Source organism: Electrophorus electricus, unplaced genomic scaffold (assembly GCF_041902795.1).
Source record: "Electrophorus electricus isolate QZ-2024a unplaced genomic scaffold, ASM4190279v1 Scaffold73, whole genome shotgun sequence".
NCBI classification, from domain to species: Eukaryota; Metazoa; Chordata; class Actinopteri; order Gymnotiformes; family Gymnotidae; genus Electrophorus; species Electrophorus electricus.
Window position 1 is genome coordinate 1 of NW_027658790.1, and position 6014 is coordinate 6014.

Below are 6014 nucleotides of genomic sequence, written 5' to 3' on the forward strand. Positions count from 1 at the left end.
AATATCATTAGATCAAGTTCTATATTACCTATATTGTTATATTAAAATGTTGCTATTGCTTTTTTGCTTCACAATTGTTACACATAATTGCTGCACCTGATACAAGGATAGGAATTTCAATTTATTCATACTGGATATAAGAATCATTAATGGCTGCTGAGTGAAGCACTTTCATTGAAAATTCATCCACCAATTTTTTTTTTTTTTTTTTTTTTTTGGAACTAGAAACAGGGCACATCAACCAGGAATACATTCCAGGTCTGTTTTAGAACACTGGCTGTGATTCATTACATTTTGGCAATTGTGAAAAGAAACTGGATGATACTTCTAAAAGTAATTGTGTTTGCAGTTTATTTGCACAGTTACATGAACAACACTGGTAGCATAGTCAACAGGCTTGATGGTTTTCCAGTGCACGACACTGTGATACCAGGGCTGGCCCAAGCCTGTGTGGGGCCCTATGCAGAAATCTGAGCTGCCACTGACATAACATAGTTAAAAAACAAATAGAAATAAATACATGGTCTTTGGCACCCTCTTGGCGGCCTTAGCAGGCTCTCATTTTGCTTATACGGCGGGACAATTGTTCTGCTGTTATCCTAGCTATTGAGCAGTCCTACCTAGATTTAATGTACTTATGTACATTACCCTTAGTCCAGGTTTCTGGTGTTTATTTTAGATGGATTTTTGGTTGTATATATTATAATTAGGCTACTGTGGACAATTGTATACCGTATAGCTACAGCACCTGTACTTCACACACATGTAGTAATCGGAACTAGAAAGTTGCCAACCCTATTAAAATATTAGGTTTATAGTATAATATTTGAATTAAACAGACAAAGCATTAATCACAATCATTTGCATGATGATTAAATCTTGAACCAAAAATGTATCAGAGAGCTGTAGTGTTTTTTATAGACACACACCCAATAAAACTTTGCTTGACCATTTCTTGCCCTCTATATCATTCTCTGCAGTTTACTGAGAAAGACCTGACACTGGGTAATGCCATTGTCTATTCGAAGGCCAAAACAACAACAATCTTGGTTATCAAAGACTCACTCCACCCTGACCACAGCCTCTTCTTTTAGAAGCCATGAGAAAACCACCATCGCAGCTTGAGAGCACAAATCTAGCCTCTTAAGAGGTGTTTTGTTTCACAGGCAGATCGATATCTCAATGCGGTCCACATGAAAGCAATTTTCTTTCCCTGAGTGCAAATTGCACTTTTAATGCCTGATATTTCAGCCACTCATTTCTCTCACTACATGACAAAACTCTCGAAACTTTTCTCCAAAAGCACTGAATGTTATTCTAACCATTTATGGCCTTTCTCCATTCATGTACACAAAGTCCAGTATGATTCCAAATGTCATCAAAAGATATATCTGTTTGTAGCTGAACAACTTATACAATGCGATCTTTCTTCTTTGTGTCAAATGAACTTAACAATTGAAACATCCAAAACTGGCTGTGTTTCTTGCCAACATACTGGTGTTTGGACATGTGGGATTACTTGCATGTCGCTTTCAATAACTCAGTTGGTAGAGTAGAAGTTAAAACTGTCATCCTTTGGCTGTCGGCTCAACTCCAACTCACACAAACTTTATGTTTTAATGCAGAATCTGTCGTTTTATATGAGCATAAAAAGAGGTTTTTCCCTGACCGGGAATCGAACCCGGGCCGCGGGGGTGAAAGCGCCGAATCCTAACCACTAGACAACCAGGGACAAAGCTGCTGAATTTACATGAGAAGACCATTTTTCAAAGTCTGCACTCCTACTATTCTGACAATGTTTGGATGCATACTGGACTTGGTATGCATGAGTGGAAAAAGGCCATAAAGCGAGTTATTCATCTTTCTCTTTGTTCTACAAAAAAATGAAGTTTGCAAGAGTCAGGGCTCTTTTTTACCATCTGGGAAAAGAGGGAACGCTGGTGTCACTAACACATGGAAAGAGCTGTTATATATTCCCCATTTGTCTCCTTAATGTTTCTGACAATTTAGCCACTCATTTCTCTCTCTACATGAAAACACTCTAGAAAATGTTCTCCAAAAAATACGGAATGTTATTCTAAGTACTCAGAAAATAGTCTTTTCCTCCCCCTTCTGACGCGTGAACTTATAGACGCCCTTGATTGCACGGTGTCTCTGTAATTGACAGGGGAGAGAGCGTATGCCACTCCCTCTCTCCCTAAGAGTACAGCCAATTATGCTCTTCTAGACTCTCGGCCACAAATGGCTGTGACACCATCAGTTTCAAAGTTAAACACAACTCCTATAGTACCAATAAAAGCTTCACACTCACCTCAGCTGGGACATGGCAGACACTGAAGGAAACTCCTCACTTCACTCTCTTCATCTGACCAGTCATTAAGCTCCACTGGTTTCTTCACTGTTTTGAGTTTCAGCACTTCTAGCACTTGTAATATTAGAATAGAATCCCTTTAGTTACTAAAGGTACACAGAAATGTACACCGGTACATAGAAACTTACTGTATGTAAGAGTGCAATAGTTCAAAGCTGTATTAGTGCAGATAAATACAACTACAGTGCCATTGCAGCTTTTAATGCTGTTTCAGTATCAGGGTCTTCAGGAAGGCTCCACCTGGCAACCCTGAAGTGCCTTGCTATGCTTAAAACTACACACACACACACACACACACACACAAACAAACAAACACAAACACTTAACAAGGTGAGTTCTGCTTATTTGTTAAGAAGGCTGATCGCCATTTAAAATTAGATTTCACAAACTATAATTGTTACACTGGTGAGTTTGAGGTAGAGATGCACTTTCATTAATACTGCTTACACTGTGTTTCTTTACAACACGCATGGACGTGTTGAAGCATCTCATATGCATAGAACACTAATACTCAGAGCATTGGAAGGTTGAAAACAGAAGCTATCTGGCTCACACAATGTTTTAAATGTGCCAAGGGAAATTCCAAGTGTGGCCATCCTTGAGTGGAGTGGAAGATAAATATGTTTTTTTTGTATTTCAAAGCGGCTGTAAGAGTATAACAGGCAGTTTAGAACATGTCAGTCCCTCCATGTAATTTGAGAGAAAATATCCTATGAAGATTGGACCAAGATTCCTGCAGAGTATTTTCAGCACATAGTGGAAACTATGCCAGAAAGAATTGCTGCAGTTCTGGAGGCCAAAGAAGGTCCAACATGCTATTAAATGGGTGTATTTAAGCCCACTGTGTCCTATAATAGGATGTTGCTGGAATGTATGTGGATGTTGTTGGAATGGCCGCAGAGTTGCGGCAGCAGTACAGGTAGTCTGTAATCCTTTCCCCCATGCGAGTGAGTTTGCCCTACTGCACGGGGTCGAGTTATGATGTGAATATTTAATGTTAATGTTTAGAGATAACAGAACAGCTTTCGGGGGGTTTGGGTGGGTTGCCTTATCCGCCCCTTTAACAGAGTAGTCACAATTCAAATTTCCCTTGTTCCATTGTTTACAAGACATTATACATGTGGTTTATTTATAGTGCACGGAGTAATATGCAGCAAGTCTGGTCTGTCTGCTTTGGAAGAGAAACATTTGGCCAAAAGAGCAAAACACAGCCGGGAGGATGATTGGTAAGAGCACATCATAATATGCACCTTAAAGCTGTGCTCTACAGCTAGGTCCTGTTCCATGACTGCATATATAAATTTACTACTGACATTGCCATTTATATCTGGCCATTTACAGTGCACTCTTGCTCAGTGCAGCACTTGAAGCTGATTTTCCATTATGTTCAAGAGATGTTTGACCCGGTCAGGGTGACACACTTTAGTGAGGGCAGCAGTATCCTAGAGGACACTACAGACAGTGACGGAGACATTTCAGAGCGCGAGGTGAGAGGTTGAGTTTTTTGTTACTCTCTACGACATACTTTTCATGCCAGGTACTATTGTCCAGTTCAGCCCAATTTAATTTACTGCCTTGTATTATCATATATAAATTGCTGAACATCTTATCACTCAGTTTCAAACATCCCCTCAGCTGTTTTAAGCCATTTCGGTTATTCAGTACTGCTAAATGGATGTGGTGGGAAAATGAGAGCACATCAAACACAGACAGCTTTATGCATTGAGTAGTAAAGAGTAAAAGTTTATTGAGTTCTGTCCCCTGTATAACAGAGTAAAAGCACTGACGCGCAGTACGGTCCCCCTCCCCTTATACAGAGAACAGAAGAAAGAGAAAAAAAAGAAAAACGACTCCTACAGAGTATCGGCTAATTCATGTTTTGGTTAGCCTGAGCGCTGAAGGCTTCTTCTATCTCTATGGTTAGAATGGTATGTGAGCAGCTGGTGTACCTGACTCACATGCTTATCTGCAGACTGTTATGCTGTGACTATAGAAACATAAAGCAAAGTAAAATAAAGCAAAGTAAATTTCCACAACATTTCCCCCCTTTATTTTATATCACACATTATCACACTTTTATTCAGCAAATAGCACTACGATGTCTTCATGTGGATCACCAGCACCGCCCATCTTGGGGAGCAGAATGTCTTCAAAGAGCTGGGGTTGGTCATTGGCATGGCCGCTGAGCGCTGGCATGGTGAACACACTAGAAAGACGTCTGACACGCAATGACAAAAAAGGAGGTAAACACAGAAGAAGAAGAAAAAGAAGAAGAATGAGTAGCAGAATGGGCAACGCTACAGCCGCTACTGGAACTGTAGGCTGCGGAGTGAAGGCAGATCACATAAGATTCATATAATCAGTAATATTAGCGCTGAGATCTGGAATGTAAAAACAGCAGGAAGTGTTAATCATTTTGCACACTCCTCCTTCCTTCATGGTTAGGAGATTTAGTACCATTCTATGTTGAAGCACTGCTGCCCTTATCACTTGTTGTTCTATCTTTAAGGCACCTATTGCTGCTAAGGTGTCATTAACTATTTGCAGTAACTGATAAGCTAAGCCATCTTTTGCAGGGCTGCTACTGTGCCACCGCCCAGGAAAAGGGACCAACCAATGGTTTCACCCGGAGTGGTCCATGGGTCCCTCAGAATTCTACCACAATAGTCTGTGCTGGTTATGTCTCTCCTCACCCTGCGTCCTTGGGCGCACTACAGCTGGATAACAACAACCAGTCCAGTTCTGTGGCAATTCACCATAGGCCACCGAACCACCGACCCACATTACATTCCAATACCCCTGCAGGGTTGTCATGGAGCAATTCCACAGGGAACTGCTATTGGAGTCACTGCAAGTGCCATTGCTGTGCACCTGCACATAATCGATGCATCTGGACCAGACTTCCGGCACCTGCTGCTTCATCTGCTATACAAATATCTCACCCTTACTAGCTGCCACATGCAGCATCATTTTCGGTGGTGCGGGGTTAGTGGGACTGGGACAGTTTGAGGTCTGGTTAATAACCTGGCACATAGAGATTGTCATATTCACTTCTCCTACATCTGCGTTTTTCAGAGGGATTACAGTCCTTGGAACACTGGTGTGCTGGCACACCAGGTACTCTTGCTCGATATGTTGGGCATGCACAATGGCTGACATACACGCTGTATTTTGTTGGCATTTAGCTGCTAATCATTCTGCTTCAGTGGCGTTGGGACCCTGAAATGGTAACAAGTCTTCTCATAAGTCATGGGATTCTTCATCCATATTAATATTCAGTCTATGTTCTGACTGTGTTAGCTGTGTCTGATTTTCTCTACCGTCTCTTGACGGTTCCGAGTGTCGAAAGGGTAGGCCTTGCCGTTAACACCCTACTCAACACAGTTCCGACCTAGTCTGTTTGGGTGCTGCTGCTTGGAGTTGGGGCTGGTGTCGGAGCCTTCTTACGGTGTGTGTGATGTACCCAGGTTCCTCGTCCTTCTATTTTGACAGCAGTGTGGGTTGTTAACAGGAGGTTCTAGTTGTCTCCACCTGGTGCCTTCAGTGGCGGGAGCCCCTGACTGAATTTCCCGTAATGTGGCCTGCGGGGTAGCAGCGGTTTCCTGTATTGCTTGCACAGCGGTTTTAGTTGCAGCTGCCTTTG

General features: G+C 41.9%; 1 non-coding gene across 1 annotated transcript; it reads right to left on the minus strand.

The window, feature by feature from the left end:
- Positions 1-1660: 1660 nt before the first annotated feature.
- trnae-uuc (transfer RNA glutamic acid (anticodon UUC)) lies at positions 1661-1732 on the minus strand. The gene has a single exon. It is a non-coding gene; the product is annotated as a tRNA-Glu (tRNA).
- Between the last annotated feature and the right edge of the window lie 4282 nt (positions 1733-6014).